This window comes from Macaca nemestrina, chromosome 3 (genome assembly GCF_043159975.1).
Source record: "Macaca nemestrina isolate mMacNem1 chromosome 3, mMacNem.hap1, whole genome shotgun sequence".
In the NCBI taxonomy this organism is placed as follows: Eukaryota; Metazoa; Chordata; class Mammalia; order Primates; family Cercopithecidae; genus Macaca; species Macaca nemestrina.
This window is the reverse complement of record NC_092127.1, coordinates 77,190,188-77,217,074: the sequence shown is the minus strand read 5'-3', so window position 1 is coordinate 77,217,074 and position 26,887 is coordinate 77,190,188. Positions and strand designations below refer to the sequence as shown.

Sequence of the window (26,887 nt, the reverse complement as noted above, 5' to 3'; positions counted from 1 at the left end):
TTCATTGCTCTTCATTTTTTTTAACCTACCAGCAGTTTCCAAACCTAAAGATACATGTAATTCTAGACTTTACAAAGAATCAAGCAATGAATTTGGTCAATTTTACACCTCTAGTTTTTGATATTCCAAAAGGAAGTTTAAATGTTTTTTAATTGTGTTTATTTTGTTTACAGAAAAGATGCATCTGAATATTCAGCATTACAAATGAAAGTTCTTTACTACCATAAAGCACTTGATGTTTTCACAATTTGAATACTCCTAATAGTAATTGTATTTGTGGCTATGATGAATACAGAAGCTATCAAGCCATTTCCAGTGACTCATATAAAAGATGGCTCTTAGAGCTTCATCTTTCCTCTAGGTATGCTCACTCCCTTGATGATCTCATCCAATTACTTGGCTTTCAATGTCATCTATACACTGATGATTCCCAAATTTATATCTGGAGTCCAGACGGCATCTCTGAACTCCAGACTCATATGTCCAGCTGCAGATTTGACATCTCCATTTAAAGTCCTAACATTCATCTCACACTTATCTTGTCCTAACCCAAACTTTGGATTTTCTCTCTCAAATCTTCTCCTCCCACCATCTTCCCCTTCTCAGTAAACAGCAGTTCCACCCTCTCAGTTATTCAGGCCAAAAATCTGGAAGTTATCTTTGACTCCTCTCTTGCTTTCCCACCCGACATCAAATCCATCACCAAATCCTACCATTTCAACTTTCCACATCAACCAGAATGTGACTTCACAATGTCTCCACCGCAACTGTGTTTATCCAAATCACCATTATCTCTCACCTGGATTACTCAGTAGCCTCCCAGCTGCTTTCCTGCCTCTGATCTTCCTCCCTGAGGTCCACCAGGTACACAGTATTCAGAGTCATTAAGTAAAACATAAGCAATTAAGTAAAGTAAGTCTTCCCTCTTTTCAAAGCTCTAAAATGACACTTCATTTCAGCAAACTAAAAGCCAATGCTACAAGGCCCTACATCTCTATGCCATACCCTCCACCCTGTTATCTCCTCTAACTCATATCCTCCTAGTCTCCCCATTGTTCATTCCACTTGAGTCACTTTGGCCTCCTTATCGTTTCTCAAACTTCAGGACTTTCACATTAGCCACAGATGCTTTCCTCCCAGGGAGCCACAGAGCTCCCTGCCTTGCTTCCTCAGGTCTTTGCTCCACTGTAACCTTCTCAGGACTCACCTGTCAAAAGGCAGTCCCTCCCCTCTCTGGCAATACCTATTCTCCTTTGCTTCCTTTTTTTTCTATATCCCTTTTCATATCTGAGAGAGTAAATCTTTTACTTGTTTGTTTTTTGTTTGTTTCCCTCAACTAGAATGTAAACATTCTGAGGTCAAAAGACACCTATCTGCTTTGTTTACTATTGTATAGCCAGCTTTTAAAATATGCTTAGCATAGAGTAGGAACTCAATACAAACTCACTGAATGTATGAATATTAAAGAATTGGAAATCCATTAGCACAAATATTTCACTGTAGATATTTCAGTCATTAGCCACTATAGTAGCTGGGACAAAGAAAGCTCAATATATTATTGTTCATTCATCCTTAAAACAAACACTCTTACAAAAAAAACTCAGAAAAAAAAAAAAAGGAGAATATTTCTCGCATAGTTCAATATCTGAGGTCATTTCACGCTAGCTTTATGCATCTTTGCTGCAAACCTAAGCTCTCCTGTTATGACTCTTCTTCTGGAAACAAACTGGTTTCTGAATCTCTCAATATTATTCTTCCCCATCTGAGAACTCCATTAGAGTAGATGACCACAGGACGATTTAAAACCAGATGGGCAAAGTATGTGTGGGTTTAAATCCCCACCACCCCGTCCCCTGACAAATGCAACCAGAGAAATATTTCGTAAAAACTGACTGATTATAGAATTGGAGTCTTCAGATTGTGGCTCAGAGATGAAAGCCAGCTAGGGTTGCCAAATAAAATACAGAATTCCCAGTTAAACTTGAATTTCAGATAAACAACAAATAATTTTTTAGTCAAAATGTCCCAAATAGGAACTACTAAATCTGGCAACTTTAAACCTGGCCCACACCTGTTTTTGTACAACCCATAAGCAAAGGATGATTTTGCCATCTTTAAATGACTGGAAAAATTGAAAGGAAAATAATATTTTGTCACAAGTAAAAATTACATAAAATTTAAATTTCAGTGTCTGTAAGTAGTTACTGCACATGGCCATGCTCACTTGTTTATGAACTACCTATGGAGACTTTTGGAAGCACAGTTGAGTAGCTTCCGCAGGGACCAGATGGCCACAAAACCTAAATACCTACTATCTGGCCCTTTACAGAAAAAGCTTGCCAACCCTTCTTATAGAATATTTACTTTCTTTCTTCCCCTCACTGAAGACAAAGCACAGGTAACTTTCTACCCCTTAGAATTCTTTCCTCAGAAGCCTTCCTAGTACTTTATCGCTGTTTTGGAAAGAAAGTAGAAAGCAAGCTGAGGAGAAGTGAAGAGACGAAGGGTGCAGGCTATGGCACCCCACAAAACTGAGTGTGAACCCTTAAATGGGGGCCATGTGAATATCACCATATCAACTATCTGCAAGAATTAGGAGACAAGAATTGATGTTAAAGGACAAAAAAGGGTCAAGTTTCCAGACTGCACAGAGCCTGTGATTGTCAGGAGGGCAGAAAAAAAGGAGAAGGAAAGTGAAAAGATAAAACTTAGGACTAGGAGGATCAACTTCTTAATTATTCACCAAGACGTGACCTTAATTAAGAAATAGAGACTGTGCATGGATTCAAGCAAAGACATCAAGACCACAATTAGGGAAGTATGGATAGATGTGGTTGCATCAAGTAAGGCAGCAGTTAAACCCTTTCCAAGGTTAAGGAAATCTTGGATTGCATCTATTCAGTACACATGTGATTGCCTTAGTTGACATTATAAAGTACCTATTGCCAGAAGTAAGCATTACCATATGCGCATACCTTGTTTTATTGCGCTTTACAGATATTGCGTATTTTACGAACTGAATATTTGTGGCAACTCCTCCACTCAGCAAGTCTGTTGGTGCCATTTTCTAACAGCATGCCTTCACTTGGTGCCTCTGCATCACATTTTGGTAATACTCCTAATATTTCAAACGTTTTCATTACTGTTATATCAGTGATGGTGACCTGTGATCAGTCATGTTTGATATATTATTATACTCAATAATACTCAAAGGGTACTCAAAGGGCTTGAGTATGTGTTGCTGTTACTATAAGGAAAAATGAGAAAAGACAGAGCCACATTTACATGGCTGTGGAATGCCCACATTCCCCAAGGAGGCAATGGAGGAAATGGCAACCACAGTCTCTTTAGCCTTGTTCTTTCCAGAAAATATTTTCTACTCAGGCCCCTAAGCTAATGTTATCAAGCCTTTGTATTTTAAAGCCTACAAAAACAAGGAGTGTATAAATTGAGGGGACAATTTATAAGATCCATCAAAAGACTTTATTTGTGACCCATAACCCTAGGTGATGATTCTCAACATGTGAGTCTCACATGGAAGGCATATTCCCAAACACAACTTCTGACACTAGATATACTGCACTTCACTCCTCCTAAAAGGCATATCACATTGGAGAGAGTGAGAATCATGTTATCACAGAGATAACCTTGAGGCTGTTCTAAATATATTTTAAATGTAAATTATTTGCAAGCTTCAGTACTTCAACTGTGTTTGGTAACAAACACTTATGACACACCTCACTCCTGACCTGTGTCACAGCACTGTGACTGAGTAGTAGTGTTTCATGCCACTTCACTAGAACAAAATTTCCCAAAAACATAGTTCATGTTAATATTGATTATGGCAATAGTATTAACAATCCCTGTAATCAATCTCCAAGGTTACTTTGAGAACTATGCTTTTGAAATTGTTTTCTGTTCCCAACATCTGTTGATGCACTTCACAGGCTTATACTCATAGTCAGCCAAAATATTCATTAGTTCATTCATTAGTTCATTTGTTCTCAACATATGTAACTCACATGATAACAAGCACTGACCTAGTATGATTGATCACAAAAACAGAAATCTCATGCATTAGGGTCAACTAATATGGAATGAAAGCCTGCTTTTTGTCAAATGCAGTTATGGGGATAAAGACGAATAGTCATATCCCTGGCCCTCTAGAAGTTAATGGTCTAGTAGGGATGACAGACAAAATAATTTCAGTGTGATGTGGTTAAATTAAAATGGTAGATGTGAACACAATGTGTGATCAGCCCATAGAAAAGAAAACTGAGTCACAAATGAATAACTGGAGAAAGCTATGAATAAAAGCTAATGCATTATTCTTTATACAAATATTTATTGAGGAGCTACTCAATATCAGTAAGAATTCTGTGCATCACCATACAGCTGTTGAGAAGACAGCATTGTGCCTGAGATAGGGAGCTTATAGTCTAATGCGGAGAGATAAGATGGATCCATTTGCTTGAATCCCAAAGGCAAGTGGAAAGTCGCTGAACTCTGCCAGCACCCTCAGCCCACCTCTCTGCCCAGGCCTCCCATTTTCAAGGTGACCTGTACTATCTTGCTGTTCTGTGGATGAAACTTCAAGGATAACTCCTCAGCACACAACTGTCCCTTTTTGGGAAATATTCACCAACATAGGATGAGATGACAGGCCGTGACTTAACATGACCCTGACACCCTGGAAATAGCTGATGGTTCCTCAAGTGGATATCTGACTCAAACTGAGCCAGTCAGCAATCTCTCATGAGAATTTGAAATTCTAGACTAAGACACATAGAGGCACTGAATCACATTAATGGCAATGCCTTAAGAAGAATGACCACAAACTCCTGTGACAAGGGCCTGCAGCCACCCTGCCTTCTACTCTACCCACATGCTACCTGTTGGACTCCCTTCAACTCTCTGAGAACCCTCTCAGTTTCCTTCTATCTGCTCAGGTGGGCCAGAGTCAGCTCGTATGCTTATAACCCAAGAAACCCTCCTACACGTCACCTGTTCACAGTGTTCTAGCTGTACCCAGTCAAGCTATATTTCCCTCTGATTAAACAATTCGTGGAGAGAGTAATGGCCAATACAGCTTAGTATGTTATCTATTCTCCATAGAGGGGATAGTTAGGGGGAACTTGTGGAGATATAACACCAGAATCCAGAGAATCTACTCCACTGCAGGGGAGTTTCAGGGCCTGCTGAATCTTAATATTCCAGCAAAGGAGTTACTTGGATATACGCAGAATTATGAATGGTTCCGAAATTCCACTAAATATTGTTTCAAATCTTAGCTGTGTCATTCATTCACTTAACTAAGTTTACACAGCTAGTAAATGGTAGAGCTAAAATTTGAAACCAAGTCTGGCTATTTCCAAACCTCACATTTTTTTTTTTCATATTACAAATGTATTAATGCGTTTTTTACATTCTTCCTTTAAAACAATGGTTTTCTATTGAGGGCAATTCTCCACACCCCTAATCCCACCCCAGAAGACTTTGGCAATGTCTGGGGACAATTTTGGTTGTCCGTGGGATGAACTGGCCTCTAGCAGGTAGAAACCAGAGGTAATGCTAAGTAAACTACAATGCCCAGAACATCCCCAGCAATAACTATTTGGCCCAAAATGCCAATGGTGCTGAGGCTAAAAATCCTTGCAATAAATAAAAGAAAATAGACAAATCTTTGAAAGAATGTATAACTCAAATGTGTAAACATGAAATTAAGTAAAAAATCCCAGTTAATGAAAGATATACATTGGACTATTATGTAGTCATTAATTATAGGCAGATCTATAATGTAAAAAAATTTACAGTGTACTTTTAAACAGAAAAATATTCTCCAAAAACAGTTGTATAGAGTATTATCCCATTTTGTAAATAAAATACATACATACATGAACATGGGCTCACATATATGTAGGAAGAAAACTGAAAGGCTATATGCCAGTATCAAAGAACTAACATCTAGACTCTACAAAGAACTCAAACAAATCAGCAAAACAAACAAGCAAACAATCCTATCAAAAAGTGGGCCTGTAGTCCCAGCTACTCGGGAGGCTGAGGCAGGAGAATGGTGCAAACCCGGGAGGTGGAGCTTGCAGTGAGCTGAGATCCGGCCACTGCACTCCAGCCTGGGCGACAGAGCGAGACTCCATCTCAAAAAAAAAAAAAAAAAAAAAAAAGTGGGCTAAGGACATGAATAGACAATTCTCAAAAATCGATACAAATGGCCAAGAAGCATATGGAAAAGTACTTAAAATCACTAATTATCAGGGAAATGGAAATCAAAACCACAATGTGAAACCACCTCACTCCTGCAAGAATGGCCATAATAAAAATAAAAATAAAAAAATAGATGTTGGTGTGGATGTGGTGAAAGTGAACACTTTTACACTGCTGGTGGGAATGTAAACTAGTAAAACCATTATGGAAAACAGTGTAGAGATTCCTTAAAGAACTAAAAATACATCTACCGTTTGAACCAGCAATCCCATTACTAGGTATCTACCCAGAGGAAGAGAAGTCATTATACCAAAAAGATGCTTGCACATGCATGTTTATAGCAGCACAATTTGCAATTGCAAAAATATGGAACCAGCCCAAATGCCCATCAATCAACGAGTGGATAAAGAAAATGTGGTATATATATACCATGGAATACTACTGAGCCATAAAAAGGAACAAAATAATGGCACTCACAGCAACCGGATGGAATTGCTGAATATTATTCTAAGTAACTCAGGATTGGAAAACCAAACATTGTATGTTCTCACTCATAAGTGGGAGCTAAGTTATGAGGATGCAAAGGCATAAGAATAATATAATAAACTTTGGGGACTCAGGGGAAAGGGGGGGTGAGTATAGGAGACTATATATTGGGTACAGTGCACACTACTTGGGTGATGGGTGCATCAAAATCTCAGAAATCACCACTAAAGAACTTATTCGTGTAATCAAACACCACCTGTTCCCAAAAAACCTATTGAAAAGCTCTTTAGTTTAATTAGGTCCCAGCTATTGAAATAAAAAATACATTTTAAAAAGTTATTGGTTTTTATATTTTAAAATGACTCTAAATGACCTCAGTAGATTCAGATTGGCTCACACTTGCTTGTCTTACTTTACCCACCTACACATTCAAGAAAAGAAGCATTGTTTTATTAAAATAAGCTCAGAAAGTGACTCTCTGTTTATGAGGTCTGAGTGCATGCTTGAAAAATTTAATTACATGGTCTCATCTCCCCAAAGCCTCCTCACTTCTGACTCAGGTGAGTTCTAGTGACACCCCCACACCATCCTTTTCTTCCAGCTATAGAGTCAGTTATTCTTGTTAAGAACTTCTGAATAAACCTTAGGTGAATGAGACATTATCCACAGCTCTAAACTACACCACCTCTATTACTTAACTGATGAGAGGGAAGAAGAATTTTAGAACTTACATTCTTAATCTAAACACCAAAACTAAATCATTAGTGGAAAAACAATTCTGTCCCTAAATAATAAAAATACTCAGAATTAATCCTAATATCCTTTTTATTACAGATTCATTTCTTTCATCAGGCAAAATATTATTATTTTTATTAGTCTTCATTCTATTCCTAACAGAGCCACAACAGAAAAGGACTTGATCTTCACTTGAAATAATAATTGATAAAGACAGGTTAGTCCAGTACTACCCTTCTTCAAGTACTAGGAGACAAAGTCCCTTGCTATAGTTACATAATTTTTTAAAAAAATATAAAGAACCAAGGGAGTTTATCACAGACTTGGGTTTTTTTGGGGAGGTTGTGAGGGGATGCTTTGTTTGTTTGTTTATGTCTGTTTTCCATATAAGACATCAATTATCATTGCTTTTTTTCCCACTTTTTAATATATCTGCATTTATTTTAATATTTTATTTATTTTATTTTTCCACAAGTCATTGGGGTACAGGTGGTATTTGGTTACATGAGTAAGTTCTTTAGTGGTGATTTCTGAGATTTTGGTGCACCCATATCACCCAAGCAGTATACATTGCACCATATTTGTAGTCTTAATCCCTTGCCCCACTCCCACTTTTCCCCCCAAGTCCCCAAAGTCCATTGTATCATTCTTATGCTTTTGCATCCTCATAGCTTAGCTCCCACATATCAGTGAGAACATACGATGTTTGGTTTTCCATTCCTGAGTTACTTCGCTTCAATTCTATCCAGATCACTGAAAATGCTGTTAATTCATTCCTTTTCATGGCTGCACAGTATTCCATCACATATACACCACAGTGTCTTTATCCACTCATTGATTGATAGGCATTTGGTTTGGCTCCACAATTTTGTAATTGAGAGTTGTGCTGCTATAAACACACATATGCAAGTGTCTTTTTCAAATAATGACTTCTTTTCCTTTGGGTAGATACCCAGTAGTGGGATTGCTGGATCAAATGGTAGTTCTACTTTTAATTCTTTAAGGAATCTCCACACTGTTTTCCATAGCGGCTGTTCTAGTTTACATTCCCACCAGTAGTGCAGAAGTATTCCCTGTTCACCCCATCAACACCAACATCAATTGTTATCAATTGTTTTTTGATTTTTGATTACGGCCGTTCTTGCAGGAGTGAGGTAGTATCGCATTGTAGTTTTGATTTGCATTTCCCTGATCATTAGGGATGTTGAGCATTTTTTCATATATTTGTTGACCATTTGTATATTTTCTTTTGAGAATTGTCTATACACGTCCTTAGCCCACTTTTTAATGGGATTGTTTGTTTGTTTGTTTGTTCTTACTGATTTGTTTGAGTTGCTTGTACAATCTGGATATTAGTCCTTTGTCAGATGTATAGATTCTGAAGATTTTCTCCGACTCTCTGGGTTGTCTGTTTACTCTGCTGACTGTTCCTTTTGCCATGCAAAAGCTCTTTCATTTAATTAGGTCCCAGCTATTTATCTTTGTTTTTATTGCATTTGCTTTTGGGTTCTTGGTCATGGAAACCTTGCCTAAGCCAATGTCTAGAAGGGTTTTTCCAGTGTTATCTTCTAGAATTTTTATAGTTTCAAGTCTTAGATTTAAGTCCTTAATTCATCTTCAGTTTATTTTTGTATAAGATAAGAGATGAGGATCCCATTTCATTCTCCTACATGTGGCTAGCCAATTACTACACCACCATTTGTTGAAAAGGGTGTCCTTGTTTTTCTCAGGTTTGTCAAAGATCAGATAGCTGTAGATGTGTGGTATTGTTTCTGAGGACTCTGTTCTGTTCCATTGGTCTATATCTCTATTTTGGTACCAGTACCATGCTGTTTTGGTTACTGTAGCCTTGTAGTATAGTTTGAAGTCAGGTAGCGTGATGCCTCCAGCTTTGTTCTTTTGACTTAGGATTGTCTTGGAGATGCGGGCTCTTTTTTGGTTCCATATGAACTTTAAAGCAGTTTTTTCCAATTCTGTGAAGAAACTCATTGGTAGCTTGATGGGGATGGCATTGAATCTATAAATTACCTTGGGCAGTATGGCCATTTTCACGATATTGATTCTTCCTATCCATGAGCATGGTATGTTCTTCCATTTGTTTGTGTCCTCTTTGATTTCACTGAGCAGTGGTTTGTAGTTCTCCTTGAAGAGGTCCTTTACATCCCTTGTAAGTTGGATTCCTAGGTATTTTATTCTCTTTGAAGCAATTGTGAATGGAAGTTCATTCCTGATTTGGCTCTCTGTTTGTCTGTTACTGGTGTATAAGAATGCTTGTGATTGTTGCACATTAATTTTGTATCCTGAGACTTTGCTGAAGTTGATTACCAGCTTAAGGAGATTTTGGGCTGAGAAAATGGGGTTTTCTAAATATACAATCATGTCATCTGCAAACAGGGACAATTTGACTTCTTCTTTTCCTAACTGAATACCCTTGATTTCTTTCTCTTGCCTGATTGCCCTAGCCAGAACTTCCAACACTATGTTGAATAGGAGTGGTGAGAGAGGGCATCCCTGTCTTGTGCCAGTTTTCAAAGGGAATTTTTCCAGTTTTTGCCCATTCAGTATGATATTGGCTGTGGGTTTGTCATAAATAGCTCTTATTATTTTGAGGTACGTTCCATCAATACCGAATTTATTGAGCGTTTTTAGCATGAAGGGCTGTTGAATTTTGTCAAAAGCCTTTTCTGCATCTATTGAGATAATCATGTGGTTCTTGTCTTTGGTTCTGTTTATATGCTGGATTATGTTTATTGATTTGCGAATGTTGAACCAGCCTTGCATTCCCGGGATGAAGCCCACTTGATCATGGTGGATAAGCTTTTTGATGTGTTGCTGAATCCAGTTTGCCAGTATTTTATTGAGGATATTTGCATCGATGTTCATCAGGGATATTGGTCTAAAATTCTCTTTTTTTGTTGTGTCTCTGCCAGGCTTTGGTATCAGGATGATGTTGGCCTCATAAAATGAGTTAGGGAGGATTCCCTCTTTTTCTATTGATTGGAATAGTTTCAGAAGGAATGGTACCAACTCCTCCTTGTACCTCTGGTAGAATTCAGCTGTGAATCCATCTGGTCCTGGACTTTTTTTGGTTGGTAGGCTATTAATTATTGCCTCAATTTCAGAGCCTGCTATTGGTCTATTCAGGGATTCAACTTCTTCCTGGTTTAGTCTTGGAAGAGTGTAAGTGTCCAGGAAATTATCCATTTCTTCTAGATTTTCCAGTTTATTTGCGTAGAGGTGTTTATAGTATTCTCTGATGGTAGTTTGTATTTCTGTGGGGTCGGTGGTGATATCCCCTTTATCATTTTTTATTGCATCTATTTGATTCTTCTCTCTTTTCTTCTTTATTAGTCTTGCTAGTGGTCTGTCAATTTTGTTGATCTTTTCAAAAAACCAACTCCTGGATTCATTGATTTTTTGGAGAGTTTTTTGTGTCTCTATCTCCTTCAGTTCTGCTCTGATCTTAGTTATTTCTTGCCTTCTGCTAGCTTTCGAATGTGTTTGCTCTTGCTTCTCTAGTTCTTTTAATTGCGATGTTAGAGTGTCAATTTTAGATCTTTCCTGCTTTCTCTTGTGGGCATTTAGTGCTATAAATTTCCCTCTACACACTGCTTTAAATGTGTCCCAGAGATTCTGGTATGTTGTATCTTTGTTCTCATTGGTTTCAAAGAACATCTTTATTTCTGCCTTCATTTCGTTATGTACCCAGTAGTCATTCAGGAGCAGGTTGTTCAGTTTCCATGTAGTTGAGCGGTTTTGATTGAGTTTCTTAGTCCTGAGTTCTAGTTTGATTGCACTGTGGTCTGAGAGACAGTTTGTTATAATTTCTGTTCTTGTACATTTGCTGAGGAGTGCTTTACTTCCAATTATGTGGTCAATTTTGGAGTAAGTACGATGTGGTGCTGAGAAGAATGTATATTCTGTTGATTTGGGGTGGAGAGTTCTATAGATGTCTATTAGGTCTGCTTGCTGCAGAGATGAGTTCAATTCCTGGATATCCTTGTTAACTTTCTGTCTCGTTGATCTGTCTAATGTTGACAGTGGAGTGTTGAAGTCTCCCATTATTATTGTATGGGAGTCTAAGTCTCTTTGTAAGTCTCTAAGGACTTGCTTTATGAATCTGGGTGCTCCTGTATTGGGTGCATATATATTTAGGATAGTTAGCTCTTCCTTTTGAATTGATCCTGTTACCATTATGTAATGGCCTTCTTTGTCTCTTTTGATCTTTGATGGTTTAAAGTCTGTTTTATCAGAGACTAGTATTGCAACCCCTGCTTTTTTTTGTTCTCCATTTGCTTGGTAAATCTTCCTCCATCCCTTTATTTTAAGCCTATGTATGTCTCTGCGTGTGAGATGGGTCTCCTGAATACAGCAGACTGATGGGTCTTGACTCTTTATCCAGTTTGCCAGTCTGTGTCTTTTAATTGGAGCATTTAGTCCATTTACATTTAAGGTTAATATTGTTATGTGTGAACTTGATCCTGCCATTATGATATTAACTGGTTATTTTGCTCGTTAGTTGATGCAGTTTCTTCCTAGCCTCGATGGTCTTTACATTTTGGCATGTTTTTGCAATGGCTGGTACCGGTTGTTCCTTTCCATGTTTAGTGCTTCCTTCAGGGTCTCTTGTAAGGCAGGCCTAGTGGTGACAAAATCTCTAAGCATTTGCTTATCTGTAAAGGATTTTATTTCTCCTTCACTTATGAAACTTAGTTTGGCTGGATATGAAATTCTGGGTTTAAAATTCTTTTTTTTAAGAATGTTGAATATTGGCCCCCACTCTCTTCTGGCTTGGAGAGTTTCTGCCGAGAGATCTGCTGTTAGTCTGATGGGCTTCCCTTTGTGGGTAACCCGACCTTTCTCTCTGGCTGCCCTTAAGATTTTTTCCTTCATTTCAACTTTGGTGAATCTGGCAATTATGTGTCTTGGAGTTGCTCTTCTCGAGGAGTATCTTTGTGGCATTCTCTGTATTTCCTGGATTTGAATGTTGGCCTGCCCTACTAGGTTGGGGAAGTTCTCCTGGATGATATCCTGAAGAGTGTTTTCCAACTTGGTTCCATTTTCCCCCTCACTTTCAGGCACCCCAATCAGACGTAGATTTGGTCTTTTTACATAATCCCATACTTCTTGCAGGCTTTGTTCATTTCTTTTTCTTCTTTGTTCTTTTGGTTTCTCTTCTCGCTTCATTTCATTCATTTGATCCTCAATCACTGATACTCTTTCTTCCAGTTGATCGAGTCGGTTACTGAAGCTTGTGCATTTGTCACGTATTTCTCGTGTCATGGTTTTCATCTCTTTCATTTCGTTTATGACCTTCTCTGCATTAATTACTCTAGCCATCAATTCTTCCACTTTTTTTTCAAGATTTTTAGTTTCTTTGTGCTGGGTACGTAATTCCTCCTTTAGCTCTGAGAAATTTGATGGACTGAAGCCTTCTTCTCTCATCTCGTCAAAGTCATTCTCCGTCCAGCTTTGATCCGTTGCTGGCGATGAGCTGCGCTCCTTTGCCGGGGGGAGATGCGCTCTTATTTTTTGAATTTCCAGCTTTTCTGCCCTGCTTTTTCCCCATCTTTGTGGTTTTATCTGCCTCTGGTCTTTGATGATGGTGATGTACTAATGGGGTTTTGGTGTAGGTGTCCTTCCTGTTTGATAGTTTTCCTTCTAACAGTCAGGACCCTCAGCTGTAGGTCTGTTGGAGATTGCTTGAGGTCCACTCCAGACCCTGTTTGCCTGAGTATCAGCAGCAGAGGCTGCAGAAGATAGAATATTTCTGGACAGCGAGTGTACCTGTCTGATTCTTGCTTTGGAAGCTTCCTCTCAGGGGTGTACTCCACCCTGTGAGGTGTGGGGTGTCAGACTGCCCCTAGTGGGGGATGTCTCCCAGTTAGGCTACTCAGGGGTCAGGGACCCACTTGAGCAGGGAGTCTGTCCCTTCTCAGATCTCAACCTCCGTGTTGGGAGATCCACTGCTCTCTTCAAAGCTGTCAGACAGAGTCGTTTGCGTCTGCAGAGGTGTCTGCTGCTCTTTTTATTTTTTTTTGGTTGTTGTTGTTTAGCTGTGCCCTGTCCCCAGAGGTGGAGTCTACAGAGACAGGCAGGTTTCCTTGAGCTGCTGTGAGCTCCACCCAGTTCGAGCTTCCCAGCAGCTTTGTTTACCTACTTAAGCCTCAGCAATGGCGGGCGCCCCTCCCCCAGCCTCGCTACTGCCTTGCTGGTAGATCACAGACTGCTGTGCTAGCAATGAGGGAAGCTCCGTGGGTGTGGGACCCTCCCGGCCAGGTGTGGGATATGATCTCCTGGTGTGCCTGTTTGCTTAAAGCGCAGTATTGGGGTGGGAGTTACCCGATTTTCCAGGTGTTGTGTGTCTCAGTTCCCCTGGCTAGGAAAAGGGATTCCCTTCCCCCTTGCGCTTCCCAGGTGAGGCAATGCCTCGCCCTGCTTCAGCTCTCGCTGGTCGGGCTGCAGCAGCTGACCAGCACCGATCGTCCGGCACTCACCAGTGAGATGAACCCAGTACCTCAGTTGAAAATGCAGAAATCACCGGTCTTCTGTGTCGCTTGCGCTGGGAGTTGGAGACTCTTTCTACTTTCTTTAAGATCATTATTTTAAAATCAAATTTTATTCTGACAGAGGGAAGTGCAGCGCAAAATAAGTATCCCACTTTCTTCCTAATTTCTTCTCCAGAAAACTACTAATTTGACTTTCCAAGATGTCACCATTGCCCTGCGGAAAGACAAAAATGGCCTTGGAGCTATTGCCAAGTGTTGAAATACCTGAACTCAGACTTCAGATGAAGGCAGTGATGACACCTACCCCAGTGTAGCCTGAGAAGGCATCTCTGGGAAGAAGTGGCTTAACTTATGCCAAAAGCATCCATTTGTTTATGTCTACCTCAAGGAAGCATGGAAATAAATTGAAGGGACTAGTGGATATATAGTGCAACATAAGTTTATTTGCCTAAGGCAAGACAGAGAGCTTTGGACAATTTCCTCAAAGGAGCTGTTACTTTGAAAAGCTTGAGAACCCACAGGTAAGGGGGATTCCTTTGTAAGCAGATCAGAGGGAAAAAAATTTTTAAAGCCCTAAAGTTTTCAGCAACGGAGACAGAGAGAAAATATTTGAGAATGGTCCCAAGGGCCAAAGACAGCAAGAGAGGGGTTTCTATACGTTATATAACTGGAAATTGCTGCTCATATCCATGGCCAGTGAGTGCAACCAAGCAAGAGACGGGACCTAGAAGAGGAACAACCAAGGGGAGTTGCCTCTCTTGATAGTGGCTGCCATTGAAGTTTAGATAGTGTCAGCTCAGGAAAGAAATTTCTTTGCATGGACAACTCTGGCCCTTTCTGCTTTCTCCGGTAGGGAAACTGAATTATGCTTATCTTTCCATGCACCTAGAGCCCCTCTCCAGCCTGAATAATTTTGTCATTCTTCTTACTGAGGAGAAAATTGGTCCACCGGGGAAAAAACAAAACACAACTAGTTAAATTTGTATTGCAGAACTCAAACCAGTTACTGAGACTCAAAAGGGTAAAGTAGCATTCAGATTCCTGGCTTAGAGAGAGTTTACCTTATCAAGTGAGTTATGTGAAGTAGCAGTTATAATAATAATAAAAAACAATGATAGTAGATAAGATTCATTGAACATTTGCTATATATCAGCCACCATGTTAGTTAGGGTTCTATATTTAGGTTTTTTTCATGTAAACATTTCAAAAATCTTATGAGAAATTGTTTATATACAGTATAAAGAAGGATGGAGAATTGAGGTGAGGAAAATGCAAGATGACAGAATTTGCCATTGTTTTCTTGTGTTATAAGTTAGTATTTGAACTTGCAAAGCTTTGTCTTCTCACAGCAACCTACCTTTTCTCACATCTGTCTGTGTCATTTAAATCTTTGCTTCCTTTGTAAGGATCAGAAACCTAACTCAAAATAGGCTAAGGAGAAAGGACATTTTCGGAGCTCATATAACCAAACCACAGGTAGCAACAGGACACCAGATCTCCATGCCTTATCTCTATTTCTCTTTGCATGCATTACTCTCTTTCTCACATATACTCTCTTTCTCACATATATACTCTCTTTCTCACATATTTCCCACTTGGTTGGGAAAATAGCCATTGACAATTCCACATTTACCTCTTCCCAGGTTCATGACTCCAGAGGGAAGAGATGCCTGGGGAAGAACCCAGCGTGAAGAAACACAGGGAGGAATCCCTGACCCCTTGGGTCCCCTGTCGCTACCCTGAACTAATCATTGTAGCCTGAATGTTCAGACCTGAATTATGTGCCCACCTCTGTGGCCAAAAAGTCAAGGCCCTGTAATTGGCCACCCCATCAGAATCACAGGAACGTAGGGAGAAAGGAGTAGCTCTTTCAAGAAGAGGTGGGAGGCCCCGAGTAAAAATGCAGGGCGGACAAAAAATAGCAGATGCTGACTATACTTGTGATGTATGCACTAATCACCAGAAGAGCTTGCTAAAATGCAGAGTTTGATTCAAAAAGCCTTAGGCAGGGCCTGAGGTTCTATATTTCTAACAAGATCCCAGGTGATGTCACAGACCATACTCTGGGCAGCAAGGCGCTAGCCTTCCTCCACGCATTGCCCAGGTCATCTAACACGGCAGATGCTCTAAAAGCTCGGGGCTCCCCAGCAGGGACGAATGCAATCTCACATGCTTGTCTGAGTGTTGTGCCTTTTCAGGACCAGCTGTGCTCCCGTCACAACACTGAAATAGAAGAGGTGTTACACGTCAGGATTGAGACATATGGGCAGACCTCTGTGATAAAAACACTTTACAATTTCATATCACCTTTCATTCCAGAGTGTTTAGAGGCTGTATACATTCAGCACCACAGAAAGATGATAGAGGAAGCAGACTCCATGGGGTGAAGGAGGTGGCAAGAGATGGAGTGGGGGTGGGGGAATCTGTAAGTCAAACATAGTGGGACATTTCTCTGTAAAAGTCAACACAACACCAAAAATTTAAAAGAGAAAAAAAAAAAGAAAATGAAGATCTAGGAAAATGAAGATCTTTAAGGTTTATGTTGAAATAGCAATAGTACATAAGTTAATGTTCAGGATCATTTTCACGGAGTCATCTTAATCTAGGCAACTCCATAAGTAGCCTAGATATGTCGGTACTCTGTGAGCACAGATGGAAAAAAGGGAAATCAGACATGAGCTAAACAAATAAGAAGATTAAAAATATTATCAGAAAATCTATAAGGTCTGAGTCTAGCAACCCCATACTATATATACTTATATAAGGTATATCAGTTTTCTTAATTAAATGATTAAGTCTTAAAATCTTGAAGGGCAGTTTTCCATTACATGTTCTCTGGCATGGGAAGTAGCCTTTTGTTTCAGAGCGTTGAGTAAAAGAAAGGACTTTCCTAAATGCTACAAAATGCGAACATGTAACTTAACCGTGATACTCCTGATAGTGATAGGGGTAGTTAATATTTGTCCTGGAAAAAAAAAAAAGTCACTTTATGACAGAAGTTGAAAATGGAAACTAACTTTTAATGACTCCCGGAGTGTTTGCCTGTAAAAAGAAATCCACTTTCAAGCACTGCTGTTTCCCATTTGTTATCAAGGACTCCTGAGGGTTTTCCAGTGACTTGGAAGGAGTTCTATTTTCACTTCTTCTGACTCCTGTGACTATGTCTAACAGCTGATAAATGAAGACCCACAAGCTCCCACAGGATGGTTTCAAAGGGAATGTGCTCCAGGCAGTATGTAGCCACCTGCCAGGGAAGCACATATCAGATTAAAATGGCAAGGAGAGAAATCTTTTCGCTGTTTCACATTTCCTGGTATTTCCAGTGAATTCATTATATTAATCTACTTTGTGAAATATTTAGTACCTCTGCTTATTTATGAACATCCACAAAATCTTTAAGATAACAAGAAAAAAGAGAACAAGGATTCTTAGACCAGAAATGGGTCTTTCGTTCTTTTTTGTTCACCGTTTGCCTTCCCTTGTTTCTTCTCCCACTCAAGCTTAAGACAAGGTAGTGAAGCCTTCCCCAACAAGCAGATAACAGTAATCACTCCATCAGGAGAATGGAATTTTAAATCACAGCATTATTGTTTTTCCAGAGAGAAAATCATGCTACTTCTAGAGCTCAGAAAGGGATTTTCCAGTACAGACATTTTCTTTATAACAGAAACTCCTCATTTTTATTAGGAAATACATTAAAATGACTTATTACTGTTGTGCCCTCACAAAGTAATTTTGGGCTCCTGGCAGAGTCCTGGTCAAAAGCCTATTTTTATAAATCATGGGAAGTGGCTGATGCAGCTGGTTATCTCTTAGGATTCTGTCAGTTCCACAACGAGAAATGGTGCTGCCATGCTCACTCCAAAGGAAGCTGGTGGTGAAGTGTGGGTTTCAGATAAGGATTTACACTGAGAGGCCAGCTCTAGAAACTACGCAAAAGATAATAGGAGACAGGCAAGGAGAAAGTTACAGTCATAAAATTAGAGTTATTACAAACAGGCAAATAAATGAATACGTTCCATTCTGGTTTGCTTTTACATTTGGCAATAGCACAAAAACAAAACTGAATATATATCTTGTGAATTAAAGTAATCTACTATGCCAGCTTGAAAGGGAAAGTTACCAATTAAATGGCATATTTTAGATATCTAATCATCTTTGCTTGATTCAGCATTTGCCTTATTAACCGATGGTCCATTTGCTTCTCAAAAACTTTAGGGTAGTTCAACATTCAACTAACGTCAACAACATCCATATGAGTTGAGCATTTACTCTATTCAGGCACAGTTCTAAGAATTGGGCATTTGTGGTAGTCAAGACAAGCATGTGTAGCAGTGTACACAGTCTAGCAGTGTAGTCTAGTTAGCAAGGAAAATGGAATGGTTCGTATGTGGGTGATTGAAACCAGAACAGTGCTACTAAGAGCACTGTGACCACTGAATCATCAGCTACATTGTAGAAACTCACTTATTAAGTGTAAGTGTTATCCTTAATATAAAGGGTGCCACATCACCTTTAGATTCTACAAAGTCTCTGTCTGCTAAGTCCACACTCATCAAAGACACTTTAGCATGGATACCAAAATATTTCCAGAACAGTTTCAGTCGAATTCAATTTAAGTCCATAAGCATCCATTGAGTGTCTCTGAAGTGTAAAGCACATTGTTTGGTCTTTACACCCACTCTTAGGTTGTCTATAATGGCATTCAGGAGATATTCACATAAAGAACAGGAATAGAAAGCAGAATGTAGTAGACATTCCGTAAGAGAGGTTTAAATTTAAGGTCTAGGTATACTTGGGAAGTAAACGTTAACTTTAGCTCAGATGACTAGGGAAGATCTCTATAGATAAAGTTTCAAGAACACCATGAAGGCTGAGAGGATCTCATGAGATTGGTTGGGTGAAGGCAGAAGAATGCAAAGGTTAAGAATTGGCAGTGCAAAGTGATCGTCAGAATTCTAACACCGTCTCATTAGTTGTATGACTTATGCCAGTTTCTCATTTGTAAATGACAGTTAGAAAGATTAAATCATAGGCTTGTTGTTGGGATTAAAGACAATGATTCATGTAAAGTGTGTTACACAGTGCCTTTTATATAAGTACACAGTAAATATTAGTCTCTATTATTGTTACAGAATAAGCATGGAGGAATGAAAGCAGATAAGTACAGGGCATGCAAGAGGAATAGCTGATGAAGTCCATGAAGACCTCATTGAAAAAGGGAGCTAGATGACAGATTATCGAGGCCCTCAAAATAAGAAAAAGTAATATGGCCTTCATTGTACAAAAAAATAGGAAACCACTCAAGGTTTGGAGTAAGAAAGTAAGTTACATAACTAAATCATAATTAAATGGTATTTGACTCTTACCCATTTTAAGACAATATTTCTGAAGTCTTTTTAAGATGCATGCTGGTAACACTGTTCACAATAGCAAAGGCATGGAATCAACCTAAATGCCCATCAATGGCAGATCAGATTTTTTAAATGTGGTATATATACACCATGAAATATTATTCAGACATAAAACAAAAAATAAGAGCATGTCTTTTGCAGGAATGTGGATGGAGCTGGAGGCTATCATCCTTAGCAAACTAACACAGGAACAAAAAACCAAATATCACATGTTCTCACCTTTAAGTGGGAGCTGAATGATAAGAACTTACGAGCACAAAGAAGGAAACAACAGAGACTGGGGTGCGCTTGAGGTGGGACGGTGGGAGGATGAAGACAAACAGAAAAGACAACTATTGGGTACTGAGCTTAATACTTGGGTGATGTAATAATATGTAAAACAAACTCCCATGACACACATTTCCCTATGTAACAAACCTTCACATGTATACCCAAACCTAAAATAAAATTTTTTAAAAAGATACATGGCTGTAAAATGATCATGACTTTAAGTACTACTAATAAGAATATCTACTATTCACCAAGTACTTACTACAGATAGCATTGTGCTAGGTGCTCCACATATTTTAAAATTTAATCGTTACCAAAAAAATCTGTATAAGCAAACTGATATTTTTAAAAAATTAGAAAACTGAGGCTCAGAGAGGTTAAGAAGAGCCAACATGACATCCCTAAAGGAAAAATACTACTGAATGATGATTCCTTCGGGAAACCTAATAGTTCAGTTCTGGTTTGTTCTGTCCTGATATTTACCACACTACATTGCATTCAATTCTTAATTGTCTGTTATCCCCACTCGAGTGAAATCTTCTTGCATCAGGACCTATATTAGTCAGCATTATGATCATTGTGTTCTAGACAATCAAGCCACATTGTGAGTGAATGCATACATAAATACTGTAATTTTATGGCAGCATTTTCTTTTTTTTTTTTTTTTGAAAAAGAAAAAAAAACTTTATTTCAAGCAGGTTCAGTGATATATGTGTGTACTACAGCAAAGGCTGGTTGTGGCAAAGTTTCATTTCAAACTGTATGATGTGGGCTGGGCAAGGTGGCTCACGCCTGTAACCGCAGCACTTTGTGAGGCCGAGGTGGGCTGATCACCCTGAGGTCAGGAGAGACTGGCCTGGCCAACATGCCGAAACCCCGTCTCTACTAATAATACAAAAATTAGCTAGGTGTGGTGGCGCGCACCTGTAATCTCAGCTCCTCGGGAGGCTGAGGCAGGAGAATCGCTTGAACCTGGGAGGTGGAGGTTGCGGATCACGCCACTGCACTCCAGCCTGGGTGACAGAGCCAGACTCAAAAACAAAAGAAAATAAAACAAACAAAAAAACCAAAACTGCATGATGTATAATTTTGACATTATGTGGGAACGCTTGACTTCTGCCAAAATGTAGATTCAATCCAATATTATGCCAATTTTTATATTCACTGTAGTCCCTAAATTTTCATAACCAAAAAAAAAAGAGAATAACCTTACAGTTACCTACTAAGGTAACGAACTGTGAAATCAATTCCCCAATATTGCTTTGAAAATAAACCCCTTGGTTGTTAAGAGAAATTCCAACTTCCAACTCCATCTGAATGTATTATTTAACCGGTATTCTTCAGTCATCATCTACTGTTGGCTTGATTGTCACTCCTCTTCTTATCTGACCCCAACCAATTAAACGCCAGTGTTTTTCAACTCTTCGGCTAAGGGCAATTTTTTCTCCTACCTCTGTGCACACTGGATTGGTCAAAACAATTTTACCCAAATCGGCCTTGACAGCACTAACTCTCCCTCCTGTCGACAGGGATCCTATGTTCACCATGAGCACTTCATCCTTAGACAGCTTTTGAACCTTTGCTGCTTTCTTGTCTCCTTCAGTGCGTACACCTAGAAGCCGTCTAAGCAGGAAATAGGAAATTTCCAATTCTGTGAATATCTCAGGTAAAGCTCCGACTGCACCAAGTACTCGTCCCACCATTCTGTCAGCCCGGCACAAAGTGGGGTCAATTTTTGTTCCAACTCCAATAAGACCGCCTGGAGCAGCATATTGCAGATCATTATGCTCTGCAAAAAGCGATACAATTTTGGAAAAGTTTGGTTTACACATGAGTTTTCCTTCACTATCTTTGGAAACAATACCAGGTCTTACTTCTATCTCCTGGCCCACCTTTAATACTCCTTTTAGGATACTACCACCAGCTACACCTCCCTTAAGGTCATCAACTTCACAGCCAGGTTTGTTGACATCAAAAGATCTAATAACAATAAGCCGGGGCTCTGAAGTAAAGTCTCTTGGGGGTACTGGAATTTTCTTTACTATGTACTCACAAACAACTTCAATATTGTATTTCAGCTGAGCTGAAATTGGAATAATGGGAGCTCCCTCTGCTACTGTACCTTGGACAAATGCAAGGATCTGCTCGTATTGTTCTTTAGCCTGACTTTCTTTTACCAAATCAATTTTATTTTGTAGAATCAAAATATGCTTCAGTTTCATGATCTCTATAGCAGCCAGGTGTTCAGACGTCTGAGGCTGAGGACAAGATTCATTACCAGCTATCAACAGAAGAGCTGCATCCATCACTGCTGCACCATTCAGCATAGTAGCCATCAAAATATCATGGCCAGGACAGTCAACAAAGGAAACATGTCTGACTAATTTGAAGTTCCCTTTGGTCCCTGCAATGTCTGTAGGAAACTCATCAGGTGTACTGCTCCCACAAGATCTATAACATTCTGGCCGAGGGCAACTTGGGTCATCAAGTTTATAAATCTTAGCATTAGCATATCCAAGCTTGATTGTAATATTTCTTTCTAGTTCATTTTTGAACCTGACGGTGTGAACTCCAGAAATAGCTTTGACAACTGTGGATTTCCCATGAGCTACATGACCAATTGTACCTATATTAATTGTGGCTTGCCTGCTGATAACTTCGTGTGAAAGTGGCGTCAACTTGGTAACATCCAACGTGGTGAGATCCTGACGCGAAAGATGCGGCTGCCCCAGAGTCACTCCAGCTTCTCCGCCCGCCATGTTGCCAGAAGAGCTATGGCAGCATTTTCATTGTATAGCATATCTATGAGCTTTATCTGGCCCGCTGCAAGCCTATTAGTGTTGATACTAGAATATGTGCATGTCAAGTTTATATTTTCACTTTTTAAATCTTTATAATACAGTTAGAATAGGTTTAAAATTTTTTCTGGTCCAATTAATGTATTTTGCCCCTAAAATGTAAAAATAAGTATTTAATTCATATAGCTTATATTTGTGCCATCAGAAAAATCATGCTTTTTAAAAAATAATTTTCATTTTCTGGACAAAGGAAGTTTCAAATATCTACTCTTTGAGTAATCTTTTCCACGAAGAGGTAAAAAGTCATTTCTTAAAGCTGGATTATATTTAGAGTCCTCTAGAGTCAATTTGACCCAGATTCAGCCTAGCAAGAAAAAAAAAGGTGATATACGAAACAAAAAAAAGATTGAAACATGAAAGAAAATTAATAACTCTGTATTAAAATGGGCAATCAATAAGGCTAAGAAGAATACAAACCCTTCAGATCATTGTAGTATGTGGTTTTGTCTGGCTGACTGATGTTGATTCTCTGGCTCCAGACTAAGATGACATGGACAGAAGTTCTATTGTCATTTGGTTAATACATTGAAACTAGTGCTATCTGTTAAACATTACTATGGATAATTTTACATAGCTTGAAATTTAAAAGAGGAACGCCTATAAGGCAATTTTATTTTATCCAGAAGATTCACAACAGAAATAGCCTTTTTTCTTTTTTGGTTCAGCACACACAATGTGAGACTTAGGATGGTTCATCATAAAGAGTAGTTCATAATAAAGAGTGAATAAATTTATTACATCTAGGACTTTAAAATTACCAGGAATAATGCAAATAGATGACAACACAAGTATAAAATATACATATATATATATGTATCTGTATTGGATGATTACCAAAGATTATAATTTCTGCATTTTGATTTCTATATCTCCCATATTTTCTACAGTTGTCTGATTCCATTATGATGTTGGACTGCTGTCGGCTTTCAAGTGCCCCCACCACCCTTTCCCTTTACCTGGGCAAGCTGATAAGAAAACTTGGGTGATCCCTCCTTTGTTGCCAATAGGGAGTGTGAACTATAAAATGCTAGGTCTGTAAGCAAGGACCCTCACCCTATACCCATCCCCTAACTACAATAAAAGCTGAACAAGTCTGCTTTCTCTATTCTCTCAAGTTGTCTCTGGATCTGTTTGGGAGGCTACCCCGCTCTCTGCAGAAAGCCTCATTATGTGAGTAATAAACCCTGTCATATCTTTTTAGTGCATGTGTAGCTACATCAGTCTTGACATCAGAATCAGACTTTGGGTGAAGGTTCACCTACCTCTGTGGCCTGAATGATAGCCATCAATATATATTGTTTTTATGATTTCAAAAGCACATAAAAATGAACAAAGTTTAAAAGGTATTAATGACCCTTATCAACATATACCACCTCTCTCCCCCTCTTTCTCTCTCTCACATACACACGCACACACACACACACGCACGCACACAGAGCAAGATAAAATCTGTCACTTTTCAATATATATTTCCTGGATATTTTGAAAAAAAATTATATCAAATTATGGAGGAAATTAAACTACTACTGCTTTCAAATAATTTTCTATGAAAACGTTATAAATAACTGATAAAATGGACATTGAGGGAATTTTGATCAGAGAGTATAATGAAAATTTCAAAAGTCGCTGGGCATGGTGACTCACACCTAAAATCACACCTATAATCCCAGCACTTTGAGAGGCTGCAGTGGAAGAATTACTTGAGCTCAGAAGTTCAAGACCAGCCTGGGCAATATAGTGAGACCTCGCTTCTAAAAAAAAATAATAAAAAGAAAATTAAAAAGTATTAAAAGTAAATATTTATCAAGTGCTATTATGAATTAGACTCTATTTTTAAAAGCTTTGTATGTCTTAACTCACTGAGTCCTCATAACAACCTTATGCAGTAGATACTTTTATAATTCTGTTTTACAGATAAGGAAACTAAACCACAGGGAGATGAAGTAACTTGCTCAAATCACAGAGCTAGGAAGTAAAAGATGTGGGATTTGGAAACCCAGGAAACATTTTCAGAACCATATACTATAAAATCCCCCTTAACCATCTCCTTTACAAAATTAAATAATACCACATTTTATTAACATATTTAATTGTTATATTTTATATTAAATTTATTATCTATTTCATTTATGTGAATATTTTCTAAGTTATAACAGTTTGCAAGCCCTAAACTAGATGCAGCTGGGAACTGGCAGATATTATGGATTAAATTTGTATAGCATTCATTTTCCCTTTCCTAATAATGGTCCAGTTTTCCTTCATGCATTCACCTCTTGCCTCATGCAGCCCATATTCATAAAGGTGCACTAACCACATCCCTATCTCCTGGGAAATTTGTTTAGAGGTAATCTCAACACATCTGTCACGGTGATTGGGTCAGGAAAACAGACATAAGCCGATCGGCACATGGCGTTGCCGTGGCCTCAAGGATTGGTGCGGGAATGGACATGTAATCTAATTTACACCAGTGAAATACAAAGAAAGGTTTACATGAAACTCCTGGGAAATAATTTTTCTCACTCTTAATTAAAAACAACCAGAAAAAAGTTTTCACTTCCTCTGAAAATCATGAAATGAAACTGTGAGGCTTAAAGTAACTAGTCCTTTTGCTTCCAAAGGAAGCCAGCCTGAAGATGAAGCCAATACACAGAGGAGGCTACAGCTGAGCAAACTGAAGAGAACCAGCCAAAGCCACTGGATTAAGTCAGACTGAAGCTTGTCCCCTCTGAATGTTCAAGCATGGGAGTTAATAATATTTATTTGTTTATTTAAGCTAGTTTAATTTTGTTTTCTGTTACTTACAGACCTAACTCACATATACCTAAAATCAGACTGCCTCTAGTGATTTTATACCACTCTATCCTTCCAACAAACATCCATACAAAACACTCACTCTCTTGGTACCAATGTAACATTCCATATTCATGTTGAGAGGGAACGTCAATAACTTTTATCTGGGATTTGTGCCTGTCGGTCTGTATTTTCATTTCTAGAAGTGTTCTTAACAGCCTTCCTTCACTATTTGTCTTTATGATTAATCCCAGGCTTTCTCAAAGTTTGTTCCTGAGTGCCATGTTGTAACAGATTGGGGGAAGGAAGCTCATCACAGCCCTGAGATTGTTTTCAGTGTTTCATTCCTTGTACTCCCTGAGTCACCCTGAGACAGTAACTAAGAGGATCACGTGGAAGGTCATTGAAGAATGAAATAAAGTTTGTCAAACTGAGTGCTTACAACAATGAAAGCTCACACATTAAAAAGTAGGGAAGTAGCCAACAATTGATAAATGACTGAATAAATTATATTCTAGGTACTCCAAGAAATACTATGCAATTTTTTAAAAAATGTGACTAAAAACTATGTTAGACTATGGTAGACTGTGAAGAAATAACTTAGCCATCATTCTAGGTTAAAAAAATACACACTTGTCTACATAGTATTTGTAATTTACTATTTGAAATGGGCATTGATTATTTTGTTAAGGAAAATTTTGCTGTTTTAGCATAAGAATGCTTATTCATTTAAGATATGTGAACATAAAGTTATGGAAGAAACATTTAGGACTGCATAGCTTGAAGATCTCAATGTCCACTTTCCCAAAGAGGTTTTCTAAGCCAGAAGACAAGTACAGTATCCAAAATAAGACCTCACACCCCATAAAATTTAAATACTGTCTCTCAAGTGCTAAGAAACAAGAGACTGCCGGTCAGGTCTTCTGGGTCACTTGGCAATCTTTCAACCTCCTCCACAGCAATAAAACCATGCAAGAAGTAATATAGCTGACGAGGGGGCAAAAATAGGGTTGGAAGGAGTTGTGAATCTGTCTGCCTTCACCAGACTATGCAAGGAAAAGAGGCAAGGAATTAGATAACACAAGGCTGCAAATCTGTATTTATCATTACTTTCCAAAAGTGAAGAGCAAAGTGAAAGAAATGAAGGAGAGACAAGAGGAAAGTGAGGTAGAGGAGAGGGAAATGGAAAGACAGATGCCAGAGATATGTAAATAAAAGGACAGATGATAAACTAGAATTATAGATGTAGATAAAAGAGTTACTAGAAAGGACAGAAAGAAAGTGAACAGGGAACAAGACGAGAAAGGATACTCCCAGCAGCGTCAGACCTGATGATGGAAACTTTGGTGAGACCCGGGGAAGGGAAGGTGGAGGAGAATGACAAATGTGCGGCATAAAAATCAATCACCTTTTCTAGATCTTCTGCAGGAACAAATTTTCCAGAGATTTAGATTTGGTAAACAGACCAAGCTGGATCACAGTGAGGAACTTATAGGGGATTTGACATGTCAAACACACAGAAGCCAAGGTTTGCCTGTAAAGTTGAAAATAACACCATGCATGGCCTTTTAGTATCAGGCTCATTTCAAATAACTGCAATTCA

At 38.7% G+C, this 26,887-nt stretch overlaps 1 long non-coding RNA gene and 1 pseudogene across 2 annotated transcripts; one reads left to right on the top strand and one right to left on the bottom strand.

The window, feature by feature from the left end:
- Positions 1 to 657: 657 nt before the first annotated feature.
- Positions 658 to 23,636, top strand: LOC139362178 (uncharacterized). 2 transcript variants are annotated; one of them, XR_011620543.1, is made up of 3 exons: positions 658 to 864; positions 19,088 to 19,275; positions 23,382 to 23,636. It is a non-coding gene; the product is annotated as an uncharacterized lncRNA (long non-coding RNA). The 2 variants fall into 2 exon arrangements; XR_011620544.1 differs by lacking the exon at positions 658 to 864 and adding an exon at positions 14,131 to 14,473.
- On the bottom strand, positions 20,308 to 22,402 carry LOC105486240 (eukaryotic translation initiation factor 2 subunit 3 pseudogene; annotated as a pseudogene).
- Positions 23,637 to 26,887: the final 3,251 nt, after the last annotated feature.